Source organism: Balaenoptera physalus (genome assembly GCF_965194825.1).
Source record: "Balaenoptera physalus genome assembly, contig: HAP1_SCAFFOLD_2161, whole genome shotgun sequence".
Taxonomy (NCBI): Eukaryota; Metazoa; Chordata; class Mammalia; order Artiodactyla; family Balaenopteridae; genus Balaenoptera; species Balaenoptera physalus.
Genome location: NW_028124645.1, coordinates 12,321 through 35,413, shown reverse-complemented (window position 1 = coordinate 35,413; position 23,093 = coordinate 12,321). Strand labels below are relative to the sequence as shown.

Sequence of the window (23,093 nt, the reverse complement as noted above, 5' to 3'; positions counted from 1 at the left end):
CTGACTCCTGAAATCTGTTTTCAGTGTAACGAGTGACAATCAGGAGGAACTAAGGTCCAGAGGAGGGAGAGTTGGGGTGACTCACCCTGACTGATTAAGTGTGCTGATGTGTCCAATCCCTGCCGACCCGTGGAGCAGTGCATTGAGTGGGCCGCACGTATCTCAGAAGAATGTTTTTCTCAGACTGATGAAGAGAAGCAACAGGACTTGCCTGTGGTGATGCCAGTTTTTGACAGAAATACCTGCAGCATCCCCAAATCCCAAATCTCTTTCATTGTTCATCACAGACATGTTTGCTGCTTGGGACGCCTTTGTAGACCTGCCTGAGTTAACCCAGCATCTTGACAATAATTTTAAATACTGGAAGGGACGGGACGAAATGAAGCTGCGGAGCCTCCGCCCGCCTCCGGAACAGTGGGCGACACTGCCTGGGGCCCTGACGCGGTGTCCCTCCAGTCACTTGGGATTCCCGAGGGCGGTCAGAGTTCCTTGGTCCTTTCGTCCCCCGGTCTGCAGAGCCTGTCAGAGCACACAGGGACGTCGGCAACCTTCTGTAGCCACCATCTGATGCCACTGCCATAAAGTGAGACTTAGTCCACTCAAGGTACCTGGGCCTGCTGCGGGGGCTCTTCAGAAAGTCACGTGAGAACCACGGTTTGCATTCGCGTCCGTTAAAACATGAGCTCGGGACTGCCCCCGCAAAGGACGGAGATGGATTTCCTGCCAGTGACAGAGAGTGTCTTGTTACAATTTCTCTCAGTTATGTTCAGCACTTAAGAACAGCTAATGGCAATCGGATCTTTTTTCAAATCATAGAAGGTGCAATCACTCACTTGGGAACACTACTGAAAGTGACTTCTCTTTTAAAATTGAACAGAAAATGCAGACAAAGAAATTTTGAAGTTGATTATTAATATCAATTATTACAATGTTTTATTTATTTTATTAGAAGTTCAATATTTTCTATGAATTTAAAAATACTTCAAAGCCAAAGCCAACTTTAAATACCATGACCAAATTGACATGATTCATATTCATTAGATATGTATTAATTACTTCGTGTACAGACTTATTTTCATAATGCAAATTTAAAATATAAAATGACACATTTTTACTGCAAAAAACAAAAACCACACTGGAGGCTAGATAATCCCTGATGTGTGATAAGGAACCACACTTTATGACTGAACTTTTTGAAAATGCTGAAATGTCTTTTGGGGCATCTTTTTATTCAATTGAGACTTAGGCCAGTCATCTTCATACATTCCCACTACACCCAGAGAGGATGGATTTGGCATCCGGGTTCATGTGTCTGGAGAAACAAAGGAAAAGTTCATACCTGCTCTGTAATTACTGAAAATTTAAGTTGACCTCAAATGTACCATGCTGCTTAAAACAGCAGAAAAGATCCTCTTTAATAACTGGCTTGGCTCTGAGCTAACCCACTAAAATATCAAATCACGAGAGTTATAATTGTGCCCAGTTCTGGCTGACCCTAGAGTTCTGCTGGGCCTCCACTAGGTTTAATAATGGCAAAATTCCTGAGTCTGTGCAGCCTATCTTCCAGTTGGAGGGGAGAACAGAAACCCATGTACATTCTCTGGTAGGTTCGACAGGAATAAATGCTATGGAGATTAAGCAGTATATGGTGAGGTGAGATTGTGGGCAGAGAGGAGCAAGGCTTTCAACTTCAACGGTAGACAGGATAAGTTTTACTGGGAAGGTGGAATTTGAACAGTCTAGAGGGAGGCAGATGAGTCAGACATCTGAGGGAAAAGCATTCCAGATCATGGGAATAACCTCTGCAAGGCCCAGAGGAAGGATGCCAGTGTCCTCAGGGAAGAATCAGTAAATAATGTGGCTGGAATAGAGTCAGCAAGTAGGAGGGAGGGAAGGAGGAAAGGAGGACAGAGAAGATGTGTGTGGAATTCCCTGCATCACCATTTACTGATTGAGTGATCACAAACAGTTAATTCAACCTTCAAGTGTTCCAGTGAACTCAGTGCTTTTCCTATGGCCTACTGACCTCTCAAGAGTTTTGGAAGGATAAAATAATGTAGGGAAGTGACTTATAAGCCATTGTTACTGTTCTATACATAAGGATAGATGGGTAGACAGGTAGATATAGATAGATAGATACATAGATAGATAGATACATAGAGAGATGATAGATAGATAGACAGATAGATGATAGAGAGATAGAGATATATAGACAGACAGATAGATAGACAGATACATAGAGAGACAGATAGAGACAGAGAGATAGAGAGAGACAGAGAGATAGGCAGATAGATAGACAGAGAAGAGAGAGAGACATAGACAGATAGATAGAAAGAGACATAGATAGATAGATAGAGATAGACAGAGAGATAGAGATAGATAGATAGACACACAGATAGATAGATAGACAGACAGATAGACAGAGAGATAGATAGATAGATAGATAGATGGATAGATAGACAGATAGAGAGATAGATGGATAGATAGACAGATAGAGAGATAGATAGATTGATAGATAGCTAGATAGATACATAATAGTTAAGGACTGAATTTCTGTAAAATCATAATTTTAAATAATAGTTTCATTGACATATAATTTACTTTCCATATTATTTAAAGTGTACAATTTAATGTGTTATGCATCTACCACCACAATCAATTGTAAAACTTTCATCCATCCCCCCCCCCCAAAATAATCTACTATAAGTCACTCACTCCCCCACTTCTCCGAACCCTAGGCAGCCACTAATATACTTTGTCTCTACAGATTTGCCTAGTCTGGACATTGCATACAAATGGAATCATACAATTACTTAGCATGTTTTCAAGGTTCATCTATGTTGTAGCATGTATCAGTACTTGATTTCTTTTTATGGCTGAATAATATTCCATGGTGTGGATATTACTGTGTTTCATTGATCATTCACAGTAAATGGCCATTTGGGTTATTTCCTCTTTGGGGCTTTTATGAATAATGCTGCTGTGGTTGGATTTACGTGCAAGTTTTGTATGCAGGTCTACATTTGTTTTTTAAATTAACAGACTATTTTGGAGCTGTTTCTGGCTTACAGAAAAATTAAGCAGAAAGGACAGAGTTCTCATACTTCCTTACCTCTCAACCCAGTTTCCCCTATTATTAACATCTTACATTAGCATAATATATTTGTTATAGTTAATGAACCAATATTGATACATTATTACTAACTAATGTCCATGCTTTACTTTACACTTCACTCTTTGTTTTGTACATTATATGATTTTTGACAAATGTGCAATAACCTGTATCCACCATTACAGAACCATACACAGGAGTTTCTCTGCCTTTACAATTCCGGGCTTCACCCATCCTTTTCTCCCTCCCCACAACCTCTGGCAACCACTGATCTTTTGATTGTCTCCACACTTTTGCCTTTTCCTAAATTTCATATAGCTCCAATCATATAATATGCATGTAGCCTTTGCAGATTGGCTTTTTTTCACTTAGCAATATGCATTTAAGCTTCTTCCATGCCTTTTCATGGCTTCATAGCCTTTTCTTTTTATTGCTGAATGCTATTCCTTTGTACGGATACACAATAGCTTGTTTATCCATTCACCTATTGAAAAACATCTTGGTTGATTTCAAGTTTTGGCAATTATGAAAGAAACTGTTATAAACATCCACGTGCAGGATTTTATGTGGACATAACTTTTCAGTTCCTATGGGTAAATACCAAAGAGCATGATTACTAGATCACTGTATGGTAAAAGTATGTTTAGTTCTGTAAGAAACTGCCAAGTATCCTGCTAGCAACAAATGAGAATTCGAGTTGTTCTGCATCGTCAACAACTTTGGTATTTCAGTATTTGGATTTTAGCCATTTGAATAGGTGTGTAGTGGTATCTCATTATTGTTCTAATTTAAAATTCCCTGATGACATGGAATGTGTAGCATCTTTTCATATGCTTATTTGCCATGTGTCTATTTTCTTTGTTTAATCATAGTTGTTTTGGTTTTTTTTTAACCAATGCCTGGTAACTCTTGTCCTCCTTTGTCTATTTATATTGTCTTCTTTCTTTCTTTCTTGTTCTGTTTTTTTTTTTTTTTTTGAGCTTTGGATCATTTAGTCTTTTTCTTGGTATATCAAATTATTTTTTTATATTAAAATTGGGCTTAACTTATTTTAGGAAACTATAAAGATACCTCCACATTCTGGATGTCGTTATCGTTCTCTTGAAAAGATTTCCTTTTGCCCATGGCAGACAGTTACTCTAGGGACTGGAAACCTTAGTCCATTCTCAGTTTGAGCTCATTCAAAGCTGTTTTTCAGTCTGTGTGAAGGTTGCTCTATTTCTGTCTTGTCCTTCCTCTACGGGTGTTGCCCTTTGGGATTACCATATGAGCGTTTGGATTCTCCCTATTCCCAACTACCCATGTATTTGTTAGGCTTTAAATGTAATGGTTTCCGCAGCCCTGTGAGACTAAAGATACACTTAGCTTGTCATTCCATTAGTTGTTGCCTTTAGCTTGAGCTCTTGCCGTTTGGCTTCTGTGGTTAGAGTCTTTTGAACTCCTTGGCTTTTCAGCTCCTAGTCTGTAAGATTTGAATCAGCAAATGCCCCAAGGAGAAAAGCTGCACCAAATGTCAAGCTTGCGTCTGTGTTTCCCTTCTCTCCAGAACTTGGCCCACATGTCTTGGTGTCTCTCTAACATTCAGATGCCAGCGAACAGATGTTTTCTTACTTTATCCAGCTTTTCTAAAATGTCTTTAGACTTCACCTGATCTTATGTTATTATTCAACTATCATCTCAATTACCCCTAGGAAGAAAATCTACAATTTCATGTTTTATTTTCTTATTTTCTATATTACCTCCGTTTCTGTAGAGACCTTTGACCTGACTGTTCAGTCTAGTTCCTGTGTTACCAGTAAGATGGAGATAAGGTGGAGGCTAAGAATATTGGGGGGAAACCACTGATGAATGATAGGTCTCGTTCGTTTTGTTTTTCCCCTCCTTATTTACTCCGGCAGCCTACATTTGCCTTTCTTCATTTGACCCAGTTGCCCAAATAAGGAACCCACTCTGGCAAAGACCTGACTTTACTCTCATAAATGTCTGCATGTTAGGATTAGCGAGATGATGAACACCATGCCAAAGCTCTTGGTGCGAGACTTTTGCAGACTTTTGTTATCCCTTTAGTTTGCCTCTTGCCATCACTGCTCAGATTGTTGAGGTTTTCTAAGATTCTGTAGGTCAAACCTCTCTACCTGCATACCAGATGAGCCCTTCTCTCTTTCCTGAGCTCACCTGCGGGAGGTTAGCCCTCGGTTTTTCTTTTTCCCCATCCAATCATAATTGTTCATGAATTCCAAAAAGCCCTCAAAGTACCTGTCATCCCTTTCTCTCCTCTCTTTTTTATCAACACTGTTAAATGTTAAGCATATATTTGCATACCTCTTTCTTACTTACAATGGAATACTGGAAGGCGCGATCATGCAGTGTGAGCCCCACCAAACTAGGACTCATACAACACTCTCCCCCAGGCCTAAACTTGTGACATCCACTGGTTTTCTTATAATATCTTATATGTATCTAAATTTGTAATGATTTAGTTAATTCCTGAGTTATGTGACAATAAGAAATCAGTCAAATTAGCACTACAGAAGCACAGCTTAGACCTAGGGACCAGAACCAAGGACCACAAAAACCTGTTAACCAATAAGTTTCACTTGTACTTTGTGTTTAACAAGTGGGTGAATGGGAAGTGAGGGAAAAGGAGTTTAACTTCATGTCACAGAAACTTGCACTAAAATGAAGAGGAAAATGACCCAGTTCCTGGTTCAAGTCACTATAATCTGCTTCAATAAATAATAACAGCACATAAGAAAAACAAACACTATATGATAGGAACAATGGATAATTAATTACCAGATCAGGGAGGACAGATGACACTTGCTATGGGATTTCATTAAAGAAGGATTCCAAAAAGCACTGGCTTCTTCTGAGAAGACTTCTTAGAACAGGCAGCATTTAAACTGAGTCTTGAACAAGTATATAGAGGGTAGGGAACAGGCCTTCCGGGCAGGGCACAGGCACAGTGTCAGCAATGGCACAAAGGGCTTATGGAATAGGGAACAAAACTGGCTGAACACAGGAGTGCTACGTGTTGGGGAATATGGGGGAAAGGCTGACTGAGGTTGGTTAAATGAAACATCATTAGACGGAAGAGAAAGTAGGTGGAAAGACAGATGGAAGACTGTGGAAAGCCTCTGAAGATGGAGGTCAGCATAATAATATTAAGAAATCAGTGGTACTTTGACACTGTATGAATGTCTAGGTTTAAAAAATCAAGAAAACACAATAAAAGAATAAACTACTGATATAATGATATGTAACCAAAGGCCAGATACCAAAGAATACACACTGTGTGATGCCCTGTATGTCATATATGGTGAAAGAGGTCAGCTTGGGTGTTGCCCTGGGGGAGTATGGAACAGAAAGAAGTAACAGAGAACCTTGTAGGGTGTTACAAATATTTTATAATACCTTGACCTGGTGTTGGATACATGGGTGCCTAGAGATGTAAAAATTCAGTTATTAGCAATGCAACTGGTGTTTATGGTTTGTATGCATACATTAAAAAAAACTCTAGTAGGTTAATTAGGCTGTCAGCTGTATGAAGTAAATTTTGGTCAAGGAATAGCCAAGGTAGTAATACAGTAATAAGTTATACATGTGCTCACTGTGCTCTAGAACGTCACGACTGGAATACAAGAAATATGTGTAACAAAAAAGACAAATGTTCAATATTGATGGTTGGATGAGCTGAATAAATTAGATCACTCTACTTTCAATTTAAGAACTTGGCCAGTGTTTGGATACCTTTGAACAAAGAAAAATAGGAAATACAATTGTTATTGAGCATATGCTATGTATCAATCCCTGACTTATATTTTGACACACATAAACGTGGGAAATATTGCACCTTGTATCTGAGACAATGAACATGAGCGACGTGGCTGGTTTTGACACTAGAGGCTGAGAAAACAATCAGCTCAGAATCGTAAGAAGTTTGAAGTCGGAGGAAAAGAATCAAGAGGAAATACTGGTAAGTGCCAGGAGCTTCTGGAAACTACATAAGAGATGAAGACCGCAGAATTGTTGAGCTTTCTAAGAGGCCCAATGACTCAGGTAGAAACAGAAGGCTTAAAACTGAAACCTGGGGATATATGTATACATACAGCTGATACACTTTGTTATACAGCAGAAACTAACACAACACTGTAAAGCAATTATACTCCAATAAAGATGTAAAAAACAAAACAAAACTAAACAAAACCCTGCAAAGTAACAACTGTTAGGACAAACAGTAAAGAATTATAAGAAAAATAATCACATGCCTGTCCCCACACAGAAATATCTTAAGCTCCATCTCAGCATTTCTCGATTGGCCTTTCACAAAATACAGTCCCATCAGCTGAATATAGGTTTCTCAAGTAACTGTGAGTAAGACTGAATTAAAAAAATGAAATCACTTCCTTCCTCCAAAACTTTTCAGAGTACGTAATGTAACAAAGTGAAACCTGAATTTCATGCCGGGATGTAGAGTACGGCTCTTCCCATATGCTTCTGTCTTGTAACTACATCAACATCATCTAAAACCAGTGTTGTGCAGGACAGACATTGTGAAACGCTGCTCTCATCATGTAAGATATCAGGTCCTTCTCAAAATCCATTCTTCCTTCTGCCCTTTCTCATGTTGTCCCTGCCACCTGATGGGTCTCTCCTAAGCTCCACCTGCCAAAACCCTCCCCATTTTTAGGATCCAAGAGATAATAAAGGCTTACACTACTAAAAAGCAGAGAAAGAAATCCCTTCCCAGGGATCTACATTTCCTTCCTAGGGAAAAGAAAAACTGTAAAGTATACCACAGTGACCTTAAGTCTATGAATGTAACTATGTTGTGTTACTTTGAGTTCTGTAAAAGTCAATGTGCTACAGTATATACGGATATGAATATTTGATCTCTTGCATGCAGATCTTGCTGATAACTTTCATCGTGAGCGAGGTTAATGATTCAGGAGCCACTGTATTTGGCTCAGCCCTTAGAACCAGGGAATGTTAAAATTGGAAAGGTCCCTAGATATTAGCAAATCTATCCACCTCATATTCTAAGTAAGGAAACTGAGACGTTCACAGATTGGATATTTATACTAACAAAGGATAAGGATATAAGATATTGGCAGATATATCTTTTAGATTAAGAATTTAGAGATTTTTGTAGAATACTAAGACATTATGTCCACTGATACTGAGACAATGTGGTTTTGTTTTTGTTTTTGTTTTTTTTATTAATTAATTAATTTATTTTTGGCTGCGTAGGGTCTTCGTTTCTGTGCGAGGGCTTTCTCTAGTTGTGGCAAGCGGGGACCACTCTTCATCGTGGTGCGCGGGCCTCTCACTATAGTGGCCTCTCTCGCTGCGGAGCACAGGGTCCAGACGCGCAGGCTCAGCAGTTGTGGCTCACGGGCCCAGTTGCTCCCCGGCATGTGGGATCTTCCCACACCAGGGCTTGAACCCGTGTCCCCTGCATTAGCAGGCAGATTCTCAACCACTGCGCCACCAGGGAAGCCCAGAGACAACGTGTTTCTTAGTCATCATTTTCTATTGCCGTGACGAAGCGAGGTGGTAGTCAGTAGTTGTACAAAGGGAAAAAGATAACTTTACAAACTCCCAATTTATATACACAGGGAAATTCATCATTCATGTTATTTAAGCTAACTGGATGCAGTTTATCAGCTACATTGAGGAATGGTGAAGTGTCTATACAATTAACATGTTAGTTTCTGTCACGAGCTCCCTGTTGTTCAAGTGAGTTAATGGTCAGCACTCAACTAGGCACTTAGAGTCCATTATAAATCTGGACTAAACGTTTATCTGTGGCATCTTTATTCTTCTTTGGTGCCCTTAGGCAGAATTAGCTCTCTTATGTTTTGATAAATTCAAGTATTAAACAGGGCTAAGGTTTCACAAGTTCTTTGGCCTAAACATGGGGGTAAGGAGGACCAATGAGCTGGAGTACTTCTAGATTGGAGAATGGTCAGATTGAGGAAGAAGAGTCTTATACCAGAGGTGAAAGAAGACTGATTAGAATTACCTATTTTTAAACATTCCGACCCTTTTCAATGTTCTAAAGTGATCATGAAGTACATGGGTATGCTAGGAAGTAAGGGAGTCAACCAAGAATATTCTGTAAGAGTTTGTGGATGGCAATAAAGAGGCAAGGAAGATAGAGAACAGACTAGAAAAGGCTTCGGTTGGCCATAATGAAGTCAGAAGGAGAAGGAGAAGAAGAATGACAGATGCAATGGGAAAGAGAAAGCAAGAATAGAGAAGCAAAAGGGAAAGTAGAAAAATGAGACAAATTTGGAGAAGGAAATGAGGAAGAAAACTGGGTGAAAGAGGGAAGCACTGATGGTAGACCACATGACACTCAAAACTTAACACGATGGGGCTTCCCTGGTGGCGCAGTGGTTGAGAATCTGCCTGCCAATGCAGGGGACACGGGTTCGAGCCCTGGTCCGGGAAGATCCCGCATGCCACGGAGCAAATGGGCCCGTGAGCCACAATTACTGAGCCTGCGCGTCTGGACCCTGTGCTCCGCAGAGAGAGAGGCCGCGATAGTGAGAGGCCCGCGCACCGCGATGAAGAGTGGCCCCCGCTTGCCACAACTAGAGAAAGCCCTCGCAGAGAAACGAAGATCCAACACAGCCATAAATAAATAAATAAATAAATAAATAAAATTAAAAAAAAAAAAACTTAACACGATGCACATTTAAGATGTGCCACCAATGGCCATGGTCATTACCCTCAAATAGTTTACAATATGTGTTTCAAAGACATTTATAAATTGAAAATGCCATTAAAATAAGTGCCAGGGTAAAAGTATTCATGGAATTGTATGGGAGAATAAAAAGTCTCCCGTCAAAGAGCCTTCTGAGACATAGGAAAAAAAAAGAAAAACCTAAAAAGCATAAGACTCTTCCTATTTTCATTTCCAATGATACATCCCAATCTTGATGATCAATCAGCGATTTAAATGTCAACTATAAACCCAGTATTTTATTAGCTGCTATGCAGTATACTGGAGCAATAGAAGAGAGAGGACCTCAAACCCTCTGTTCCCTCAAACTGAAAGGCAGGCTTCCTGACCCCTCCAGACCACTACTGGACACAGGGAACACACACTAATGTTTCAGGACCCCAACCAACAGTCACCTGCTTTGTGATTACTTCCGTGACACACCCCCACTAACACCACTGACTCTGCTGCTCCTACGGGACATTACATATATTTCCTATTTTAACACATACCACAGTGCATTATAATTATGATTGCAGATACATGTTCTAACAATTTAAAGAGAATGATGACTTTTTTGCTCTTTACATCTTGCTATTTCCCTTCTCATAATATTTCTTGAAGAGAAACCATAAAAATATAAACAAACACAAAAAACAGAAATTATACAAAATGTGTGCTTTGCGGCTTAACACAAACTTAAGTAAAATTCGTTCTGACAGCATCCAGCATGACAAACTTCCATGGTACAAATGAGAATGGACCAAGGTTTGAGCAGGTACAGGAGACAATCCAGGCATGAACACCACCAAGAAAAGGTAGACAGGAAGTAACATGGCGTGTAGGAAATCACGAGACCAGTCTGATGGGAAGAGACTTAAACAAGACTGAAACTCACTTTCTAAACCTCCATCTCCAATTGGACAATTCGCAAGACACAGGTGCACCAAAGTGGCCTATTTATTCAATCCCTTTAATGGGGAGAACAGTTTAAAATTTTACCCGTTTAGTTTGCCCCAAAAGCAACTATCAAATGTTGGCAGGACACAATGAAGGCTTACCTTTGTTAACATAGTTAAGTCTCTCTCTCTCAGAACTAGCCCATTTAGCTCCAGGTTCCTTATTGCACCCGACGCACTTACACAGCATTCGTGAGCTTTACACAACTGGAAGGTCACATCTTTATTTCTTATTGCAGGAACACAACTTCTGGAAACTTTATTTCTGTCACAACCTAAAGCAAAATTATTGTAAAATGAGTGATTTAAACCGTACATTTTATCATCATTAAAAAGCATCTAAAAAGGAAAAAAAGCATCTGCTCTGTGCTAAGGATTAGAAACGACTCCTGCCCTTAAAGCCTCGTTAAGGAGGGACATGTATAAACTCAAAATTTCAATCACATGAGATAAAGAACCATAACCTTTATGCACAGAGGTTCCTATGGCGGCAAAAAGTTATATCTAAGTGATGGCTTCATGATAACCCTGAAGTACAATCGAGAAAGCTGAGGCTCTGCAGAGGTGGAGGAGGAGGTGCAGTAACTGCAGAGGGAACACCTCTGCAAAGACACTGAAGCCTGACACCTGCTGGGCACTGTAAATACTGCAGGTGGGGATGACTAAACGCCGGGGCGGGGGGGGGGTCCAAGTGTGAGAAGGGACAGAAAATAGAGATGTTGGTCGAAGCAAGCCTGGGAGAGAGCATGGCTTGTATCCCACAGGTGATGAGCCCTGGGGCTACCACAGGCTGAGTAAGGGTGCCTCCGCTGATTAGAAAAAGGCGCCCCGCTGCTGAAGGACTGATTAGGTAAAGGGAGTGATCACAAAAAGCTCCCCTTCCTCAGGGCCAAAGAGCCCCAGGAGGCTTGGCCAAGCACAGTTCAGACTACACGCCTCTGGGCAGAGCACACGCTGGGCGGCTAGTACGCACTAACTCTGTGTGGGCAAGTCATTAGCAGCATTATTTTAGGCGTATCTTTTCATGTTAGAAGATCACTCAACCCGAGTAGGCAGATGAACTTAGAGGAACTGAGTCCAGGGGCCGCGAAACCACCCAGGAGCTTCTGCCATAGTCCGGGAAAAATGTAATGTGGATGAAGAAGCAAATTTACGAGGAGGCCAAAATCTACAAGCTAGACCCACTGGATGAAAAACACAAAGAAAGTTCAGTGAAGGAACTCTGAAGAGAATGGGCTCTGCAATAAATTTTTCTTACAATCAAGGTAAAATATTAGGCAACATTAAGTACAGTGGCCTTTAAGGTCCCTTCCAGCTCGAATTTCTTTTGATTTCTAACTTATTACTCTGGTTAAGTAAAGTCCCTTCAGAGGGACAGAACAGTTCCTACACCTGAATGGGATGCAAAGAATAATCTGACTTCTCTTCACCAGGGGATGAGTTGAACTGTCCTTGCAGAAGAGATAACACACGGTGTGAACCCCAGATCCTAGAAAAGGGCCAGGCACACAATAAGTATTCAGCTTTTTGAAAACAAATGAGCAATCATTTCCTCTCCTAGATCTTCACACCCTTCCTCTGCTGGCTACTTTCTTTCAGCTTATAAGCATCCTCAATATACCCACTGAAAAAGCTCTCACACCTATGACTCTTTGGACCTTCTTGTGGGTAACCTAAGTCTCTCCCATGCCTTCAAACACCTGTCCTCCCAAAAAGCCCAGATCTGTACCTTGGGCCCAGACCTGTCTACCAGGCCCCCCAAAAGCACTGAAGATGAAGTAAGATCCTTTCCCCAGCCCCAATCCCTTCCTACTGTGCTGTGTATCTCACAAAAAGATGCAGCTATAAACTGTCACCCACGCTTGCTGCCCTCCCTTTTCTAACTGGTCACCAGGCCCCACCCATTCCCTCTCGGATCTCCGAAATCCAGTCCAACCTTTTACAACTTAAGTGGGACCCTTAGATTACAATTCAGCCTGCACCCCATCAAGTGCTTTCCACATGGAGGTCCGAGTGAGTCTCTAAACCAGAAGTCCATCTCACTGTTGTTCAGCGTTTCCCACAGCCTTCAGGATAAACATTAAAACTTCTGACAGGACAAAGAAGGCCCTTTTCTGTTTGGCCCCAGTAGGTTTCCAGTATCAACGCTCATTTCTTTCCCAAAACCTGAGTTCCACTCGTGTACCTTACTTTTGCCATATTTTCTTATATTTCTCAAACTTTGACACACACTGCTCCCTCCTGCCACCCTAGGAGCTTCCACTGCTCCCTCCTGCCACCCCAGGAGCTTCTATATATCCTTAGAAAGGATGGCACCTCCTCCAAGAAGCCTGAACTCTCCCTTCCAAGATTCTGTGCTCTGCAAAGGGGAAGGGGGGGGAGGGATAAATTAGGAGTTTGGGATTAACATATACACACGACTATATATAAAATAGGTAATCAACAAGGACCTAATGCATAGCACAGGGAACTCTACTCCATATCCTGCAATAACCTGCACGGGAAAAGAATCTGAAAAAGAATGGATATATGTATAACTGAATAACTGTGCTGTACACCTAAAACTAACACAATATTGTAAATCAAGTATACTCTAATATAAAATAAAATTTAAATTAAGAAAAAAAAAGATTCTGTGCTCTGCAGCACCAGAACTCACTTCTTCCAGAGCACTGACTACTGTGTCTGTGTTTACTTGCCGCCCAGTAGAAGGGGAGATGACCTACGGCATAATAAGCATCGTCTCCAGCAGCCCTTGGTTCTGACAACTCATTCAAGTGCCAGGATACTTTACACACATAACCTGCTTAATTAATTCTAAGAACCCACAGAAAGAGTGGTTTTTAATGTCATTTTACAAGTGTGGGGATTGCAGTTCAAAAGTAACCTGGGCTTCCCTGGTAGCGCAGTGGTTGAGAGTCTGCCTGCTAATACAGGGGACATGGGTTCGAGCCCTGGTCTGGGGAGATCCAACATGCCGTGGAGCAACTAAGCCCGTGCACCACAGCTACTGAGACCGTGCACCTAGAGCCCATGCTCCGCAACAAGAGAAGCCACCGCAATGAGAAGCCCGCACACCACAACAAAGAGTAGCCCTCACTTGCTGCAAATAGAGAAAGCCCACGTGCAGCAACAAAGACCCAACGCAGCCAAAAGCATAAATTAATAAATAAAAATCAAAATTTTAAAAAACACAAAAACACCATCACAGAAATATCCAGAAAAATATTTCACCAAATAACTGGGCATGGTGGCCCAGACAAATTGACATGTAAAATTAACCACCTAAGCCATAGTTTTGCCATCTTTTACTGAGAAATCTGACTTATCTGAACTATTTTGATACCTAGAAGATACCTTCTAGAGGTAACACCCTCAGTTTTTGACATGGTAGGCAGCAGAGGGAAAGAGCCCATTTGCCCAGTCAGATGACACCTAAAAGGATAAAATGCTGTCTTCTCTCTCCAACCCATAAGGATGAATGCCAAAAACACATCACTTATATCTGCTTTAGCTAACATATGATAGGTCTGGAACAGACCTATGCTCCCAGCAAGTCTCATGAAATGCTGTTTCATTCAGGGGAGACTTTACTTGCTAAGATTAGAAGCAAAAGAGGGTGGTGGATGAAAAACTGCCCAAGGATATAAGTTCACGCAAGGGAGCAGGAGAGAGAATGGGTATCCGAAGATGTGCGCTCTGAGCCAACACTAATTCCACAGCATCAGGTTGTAATTCAGGGAGCCAAACTGCTGGGGTTCCCCCCCCCCCTTTTTTTTTTCCTCCAAAGAGGGACAAATCAAGCATACTGACAAAGGAAGAGCATTAGTCACCACAGATAAACTCCTTTTTAGAGGTGATACCGCAAGTGATTTGGCTCAGTGTAGACTATGATTTGGCTCCACAAACCATAAGCTAGAGCACTTCATGCCAGGTCCCTCCTCAAATATCCATGATAGGTAGAAATTCGGCATCAGTACTTTTTGAAATCTTCCCAGGTGATTGTAATATGCAACCAGGGCTGAGAATCTGGAGATGTAGAGAGAATTTAAATTGAACTTTAGTTAAACAGTAAAACAAGCTCTGACTCTACTGGCTGGAGCTAGACAAGGGATATGGATTTAGTGGGATGAGAAGATAAAGAACACCAGGGAGTAAATCAAATGCTTTACACCTGTGCTTAGCTAATTGTTACTCAGATAATTCAGACAATCTTACAGCACCTGAACCCTGAAATTCCTTAGCTCTGTTTTAAAAAAAGTAACTCTTCAAGTACCTGAACTCTGAGAATCACGTAAATCATAAAGAAAAAGAAGAAATCTTACTTTTTGAATTAGTTGATTTCATATATACTGTTTCACTTTCATGATATTAACTAGATATCTTTCTTTCCATTTTATGTTTGAGGAAAGTAAGGCTTTAAAAATCTCAGTAACTTTCTCAAGGTCACTTGTTAAGGGTGTGGTAGGCAGCATAATGGCTCCTAAAAATGCCCTCACCCTAATCCCTAGAACCTATTAATATGTTACGTTACATGGTAAAGAGGACTTTGCAGATATGACTGAAGTTATAGACCTTGAGATAGAAAGATTATCCTGGATTACCTCATGGAACAAATCTAATTGCATGAGTCCGTAAAAGCAGAAAATCATTCCCAACTGTAGAAAGAGAAAGAGAGAGATGTCCTAATAGAAGCAGAATCAGAGAGATGCAACATTTTGGGTTTTGTAGGTGGAGAAAGGGGACTCTGAGTCAAGGACTACAAGTGACCGCTGGAAGCTGATAAAATCCAGGGAACAGAAACACCCCTAAGAGCCTCCAGAAAAGAATGTAGCTCTGCCAACACTTTTTTTTTTTTTAACCATCTTTATTGGAGTATAATTGCTTTACAATGGTGTGTTACTTTCTGCTTCATAACAAAGTGAATCAGCTATACATATTCATATATCCCCATATCTCCTCCCTCTTGCGTCTCCCTACCACCCTCCCTTCCCTAACCCACCCCTCTAGGTGGACACAAAGCACAGAGCTGATCTCCCTGTGCTTTGTGGCTGCTTCCCACTAGCTATCTATTTTACATTTGGTAGTGTATATATGTCCAAGCCACTCTCTCACTTCATCCCAGATTACCCTTCCCCCTCCCTGTGTCCTCAAGTCCATTCTTTATGGCTGAGTCTTTATTCCTGTCCTGCCCCTAGGTTCTTCATAACCATTTTTTCTTTTTTTTTTTAGATTCCATAGATATGTGTTAGCATACGGTATTTGTTTTTCTCTTTCTGACTTACTTCACTCTGTATGACAGTCTCTAGGTCAATCCACCTCACTACAAATAACTCAATTTCATTTCCGGCTGACTAATATCCCATTGTATATATGTGCCACATCTTTATCCATTCATCTGTCGATCCTGCCAACACTTTTACTTGACTCAATTGAGACCAATGTCAGACTTGTAAGGTAATAAATTTACGTTGTTTTGAGTCACTCAATTTGTGGTAATTCGTATGAAAGCAATAAAAAACAAATACAGAGGTCCTACAAGAGCCAGGCTACATATTTATAGTTAAGTATTTCTAAAATGAATTTAACCTTGTGATTGACAGCAGCAGCAGCTTCCAAGGGATCCCACCACACACCTGAGGCAAAAGCAGCCTAATAAAGAAGCAGTGACAGCAGCAGGTCACTGCCCCACACTTGGGGTAGAGGGGGATTTGATCAACTGTAGCAGCAGCATAGCCTGAATGGGAATGCATCCTCCTGGGGCACTAGTCCCATCAACATTAGTCTAATCTGCTAGCATCTGCTGTGCCAACAGGCCCAACATATACAAACCCTCCAACTCAGCAGCATTAAGTGAGCCAGGCTCAGTGTTTCCTGAAACTCATATCCAATGGCACTGGAAAGCCCAGATATCACCTACTGTTATGAAGACATAAAAAAACAATAACAGAAGACTGGGAACTTCAGAAAGAAAAGGGGAACAATGGAATGGGTGAAAACAAATGGGGTAAATATAAGAGACTATCATTAGCTTCATGAGTTTCTTAAATCCTATATGATGGTCAAAGCAAAAATTATGACACCATCTGATGTGGTTCTCAATGTATATAAAGGAAATACTACAGAAAATCATACTTTAAAACTGGGGACTATTAAGAGACCTAAATGGAAGTAAAATTTTGAAACTTCACTTGAAGTAATAAAACACTGATTCCAGTAGGCTATGATAAGTTACATATGTATACTGTAATGCCAAAAGCAACCACTAAGAAAACTATACAAACAGTATACACAAATGATTATAAGTAAATTAGATTAAAATGGACTTATTAAAAAATGTTTAAGTAACCCACAAGAAGGCAAAATAAGAGAAACATAGGATTCAGAAACTAAGGTAAAAGACAAAACAAAAAATAAAATGGTAGACCTAATCTTTAACATAGCAATAATTACATTAACTGCAAATGATCTAAGTAACCAAGTCAAAGACAGAGATTGGAAGAGTAGATGAAAAAAATCACAAGCATGATCCAACTATATACTGTCTATAAGAAGCTTACTTTAAACATCATGATATAGGTAGTTCAAAGTAAAAGGATGAAAAAGATATATCATATGAACATTAATCAGAAAAAGCAGGAATGGTTATATTAATATCAGATAAAGTAGATTTCAGAGCAAAGGAAATTATTAGGGGCAAAGAGGGTCATTACATAAAGATAACAGGAATAATCCACCTAGATGACCTAGTGATACTAAATGTGTGTGCACCAAACAAAAGAACTTCAAAACACATGAAGCAAACACCGAAAAAGGTAAAAGGAGAAAATTTTAAATCTACAATTATTATTTGAGACTTCAACACAGCAATTTATAGAACTACCAGAGAGAAAAATCAGCAAGGATATGGAAGAACTGAAAACATCATCAATCAACAGGATATAACTGACATTTAAAGAACACACTCAATAAAAGCAGAATACATATTCAAGTGTCCATGGAACATTCACTCATATACCATATACTGGGTGATAAAAAAACATTAGCAGATTTAAAAGAATTAAAATCATAGAGAGTCTGTTCTCTAGCCATAATGGAATCAGACTAGAAGTCAATAACAGAAAGACAACAGGAAAATCTTCAATCACATGAAAACTAAACATCACAATTCCAAATAACTCATGGGTAAAAAGTCAAGGAAAAAACTTTAAATGCATAGAATAAAAGAAAATGGAGGCATAACAGACCAAAGTTTGTGGAATGAAGTGAAAGCAATGCTGAAAGGGAAGTTTATAGCACTAAATTGGGAAAGTAAATATTACAAAGCAATAATCTAATTTTCTATATTAAAATAGTAAAAACGGAAGAGGAAAAAACACTAAACAAGCAGAAAGAAGGAAATAATAAAGATGAAACAAAAATCCATGAAACTGAAAACAGGAAAATAGGGGGGGAAAATCAATGAAACAAAAGGCTGGTTCTTTGAAATAAACAATCTTATCAATAAAGATGTAGCAAGACTGATCAAGATAAAAACAGAGATGGCACAAATCACAGATATCAGAAATGCAACTGGGGATACCATGACATATCCTGCAGGTTAATAAGGGACAAGTTATTATGAACAAGTCTACACTATAAATTCAAAAATGTAGATGAAATGGACCCATGCTTCTACACCCAAAACTACCGAAACTCAGCCAAGATGAAATAGATAATCTCAATTTTCCTGTAACCATTAGAAACACTGATTTTTCATTTAAAAACGCCCAGAAGAAATATTCAGGCTTAGATGTTTCACTTTTACCCAAGACTTAAAGAATTAACACCAATTTTACATGACTTGATAAGAAATAGAAGTAGAGGGAACAGTTCCTAATTAATTTTATGAAGCCAGTATTACCTTGATACCAAAACCAGACAGGGATAGTATAGAAAGAAGAAAACTACAGACCAATATTTTTTATGAAATTGCCTGTAAAAATCCTCAGCCAAATATTAGCAAATTAAATCCAGAAATATATAAAAAGAATAATATACCATAACCAAATGGTATTTATTCCAGTTATGCAAAGTTGGTTAAATATTTGAAAATCAAATAATGTAATCCACCATATCCAATAGATTAAGGGGGAAAAGTCATGTAATCCTATCCATTAATGCAGAGAAAGCATTTGACAAAATCCAACCCCATTCATGATTTTAAAAAAAGAAGAAAGAAAACTCCAAGCAAACTAGGAATAGAAAAGGAACATACTGAAACTCATAAAGATGATCTACAACCTATACCGACATGATATTTAACTGTGAAAGACTGAATGCTTTCTCTGTAAGATCAGAAACAAGGCACCGATATCTGCCCTCACCACTTTTATTAAATATATTACTGGAGGTTCTAGTAAGAAAATAAAGCAAAAATAAAGAAATACATAAATTCAAAAGTTAAGTTTTTAAAAAGTTTATTTAAAAGATAAAAGGACTATTCCTACTATGTTGAATAGGAAGGAATATATCCTACTGAATGTTGAATAGTAATATATCCTATTATATTGAATAAGGAAAAGTAAAACTGTCTGCATCTGAAGATGAGATGACAATCTAAATGGAGAAAATACCAAGGAATCCACAAAGAGCTTGAGAAATAATATTAGTTTGTAAATGTTTTAGAGTACAAGATCAACACAATTTTATCAAATTATGTATTAATAACAAATGTGTAGAAGCTTAAATAAAAATATGTGATGCCATTTACAACTGACCTAAATAAATATTTAAATATAAGCCCAATAAGACATTTATAGGACCTCTATACTGAAAATGACAAAATGCTGATGAAGAAAATTTTTAAAGTCCCAAACAAATAGGGAGACATACCTTGTTCATGGATTAGAAAACACAACATAATAAAGATGTCAATTCTCCCCAAGTTAAGAGGCTTAACACAATTACTCTTAAAATGCCCTCAAGGTTTTTGTGGCTATAGACAGGCTTATTCTAAGATTTATATGGTAAGAAGAGGCTGAAGAATAGCTAAAACAATTTGTAAAGGAAGATTAAAATGGGAGGAATTAATCTACCCAATTTCAAGATTTTGCAGTAATGATGGAGGCTAGATACATAGATCAATGGAATGGAACAGAGAACCCAGAAAGAGACTGACATAAATACATTTAACTTGTTTTTGACAGCAGTGCAAAAGCTATCAAGGAAGAATAGACTTTTCAAAAAATGGTACTGAAACAGTTGGACATCCCTCGACAAAAACAAATAAAAAATGAACCTTAACCTAAACCTTACACACCTTACACAAAAATTAAATCAAAGTGGATCATAATCTTAAATGTAAAAGCAGGACATTTTTAGAAAAAAAAAAATAGGAGAAAATCTTTGGCATCTAGAACTAGGTGAATAATTCTTAGACTTGACACCGAAAGTATGATCAATAAAAGCAAAAACTGATAAATTGGATCTCATCAAAATGAGTTTAAAATGCTTCATAGAAGATCCTTTTAAGTGGATGAAAACTCAAATTACACAGTGGGAAAACATATTTGAAAATCCCATATGAGACAAATGACTTGTATCTATAATATACAAAGAACTCTCCAAACAACTTACAAAAATCCAACTAGAAAATAGGCAGAAGACAGGAACAGACATTTCATGGAAGAGAATATACACATGGCAAAGAAGCACATGAAAAGATGTTCAACGTCGTTAGCCATTAGGGAAATGCAAATTAAGACCATAATGACATATCAGAGAATAACTAAAATTAAAGTATAGTGACAACATCAAATGCTGGCGAGTACGTAGAAAAATTATATCACATCACTGGTGGGAATATAAAATGGTTTAGCCACTCTGAGAAACAGCTTGACAGTCTCTTTTAATCCGAAAAGTAGATTCACCCTACAATGCAGTAATTGTCCTCTTGAGCATTTATCCAAAAGAAACAAAAACTTAATGAAGTTCCCACAGAAACTTACACATAAATGTTCATAGCAGTTTTATTTATAATAGCCAAAAACTGGCAACTACCCAAATGTCTTTCAATGGGTGAATGTTGAAACAAATTGTGATAAAATCTTATGATAGAATACTACCGAGCAACAAAAAGGAACAAATTATTAATATATGCAAAAATTGAAATGAACTTCAAGGGAATGATGCCGAGCGAAAAATTTTAAAAAGCCAGTCTCCGAAGATGAAGTAATTCATGATTATGTTTACATATTATTCTTAAAATAACAAAACTGTGGAGATGGAGAACAGATTAGAAGTTGCCAAGGGTTAGAGATGGGAGTAGAAGGTACAGCGGGGGAACTTTGTGAGGTTTTTGTGGTCCCAGTACAAATAATACAGCAATCTTGGTTTTAATCCCTAAAGATTTTTAAAAGCAATTCCTAATAAGAGGTGTCCAGATATTTAGCAATGGCAGCAGATTAGAGGTATAGCTCCCCAACATGACAACTTCGAAAGACATCTATACTATCAACACTAATTTAATGCATATGTTAATTTTAAAAAGGCCAGTCACAATACTTAAGTGGTACATATCTTAACGATATTATTCTGGGTATCCAGCTACACCAGATGGACTAGCAGGATTTTCTGTACATTCAATCTTATTTAAGACAGTAAATCTTATAATAAGACAGTTAAAAAAAGAAAAAGAAAAATAACAAACCTCAACTACAGTTGGATATTCTCATAGGAAGATGAGGTGAAAATATGTAGCAGCGGTTCAAACGCTTAAGCAGTGGCACCTAAATCTGGCTGCACATTAGAATCATCTGAAGCACTTTTCAAAAACCCTCACACCGACGGTTGGTCATCCTAGACCAATAAAATCATTTTAAATCTCCTCAGACGATGCCAATGTCTAGCCAGAACTGAGAACCAGCGGACTAAGCAGAAGGGGATGTTTCTACAAAGATCTCTTAACAATAAGTCCTTTCACCCAATCAGATTTACCTCCCCGCAAAGGGGTAAAGAAGGCTAGATGTTGTCCATACTTGCTTAGCTTTAATTAGCACTTGTGACTTGCCCAAAACCTACATCCTGTTTCCCCTAAATTTCAGGTTATTCCCTAAGCTTTTCAAACCCAGGGCTAAGGGGTTTGCCAGGATGAGATTTTAAGTGCTCACACAGGGGAAGTCCCTGGCAAACCAGGACAGCGGTCACTCTACACTGAAATGTAAAGCATCCTAAATAACCCTGCCACTGCTCCCAGATATTAGTCTGTGCCAACCAGTGGAGAAAAGGCATTCTCCATTACTACCGCGGTAAATGCTCCTGTACTTGCCTTGGCCAGTCCCTATCTTTTGCAGGCGCCACTCCCCTTCACCTGCTGGTGGACGCTTTGGTCAGCTGACAATGCAGATATTTTCAAACTTTAAGGTGAATAAAAATCATCTGGAGGGCCTGTTATAACAGAGATCACTGAGCCCCACCAGAGTTGCTGATTCCATAGGGCTGGGACCGGGCCCTAAAACTTGAATATCTAACACATTATCAGGGGACGCTGGTAAAGCTGGTCAGGTAAAGTCTGGTAAAGCCGGTCAGGAAAAAGAAACCCGACGTGTCAGATCATGAAGTACGGAAGGGCAAGCCCGCCGGCAGTCCAGGCCCGGGGGGACCGGGGTCCCCAGCCCTACAGAGCCAACGGCAGCCCGGCTCGGGCGCCCCTCGGAAGCACGGGGTCCCCGCGGCCGAGTCTGCGCCCCCGGCCGGCCCCGGCTCCCCTCTGCCCACTCTGCGCGCGGGGGCTGGAACGGCCGCGGAGAACCACGGCGGGGCGGGAAGGGGGGCTCCAAAGAGGGTCTGGCGACTCGAGTCGCTCCGTTTCTCGGTGGGCTCAGCGCACGCCGTGGGGGAAGAGGGGCGGGGGTCCGGGAAGAGGGGACGGGCGGCACTCACGTAGACCGGCAGCGGCCACGGGTAGACGGCGGGCTCGGCCCCCACGGGCGACTCCAGCCTCAGCTTCTCCCCCATGTCTTCGCGCGCGGCCCCCGCACCAGGCTAGTCTGGCGGTTAGGGGAGGGGCGGGGCGCCGCCGGCGGGGGCGGGACAGGCGGGCGGGCCGGCGGGAGGCTGAGGGGAGGGGGCCTGGCCTGGGCCTCAGCTGGCGCCGCCGCCGCCGCCGCCGCCGCCGCCGCCGCCGCCGCCGCCGCCGCCGCCGCCGCCGCGCTCCCGTCCGGCCCCCGGCTCCCTCTTTGTGGTCACCGGCCCGGGGCCTCCAGCGCTGCTGCCAACTCCGGCCGGTGTGAGGCGAGCACAACGAGCTGGG

The 23,093-nt window shown here is 40.3% G+C and overlaps 1 long non-coding RNA gene across 1 annotated transcript; it reads right to left on the bottom strand.

Moving 5' to 3' along the window:
• Positions 1-206: 206 nt before the first annotated feature.
• LOC309654173 lies at positions 207-23,093 on the bottom strand. Its single transcript, XR_014259960.1, has 3 exons — positions 22,724-23,093; positions 10,904-11,076; positions 207-720 (listed from the first exon to the last, which is right to left on the bottom strand). It is a non-coding gene; the product is annotated as an uncharacterized lncRNA (long non-coding RNA).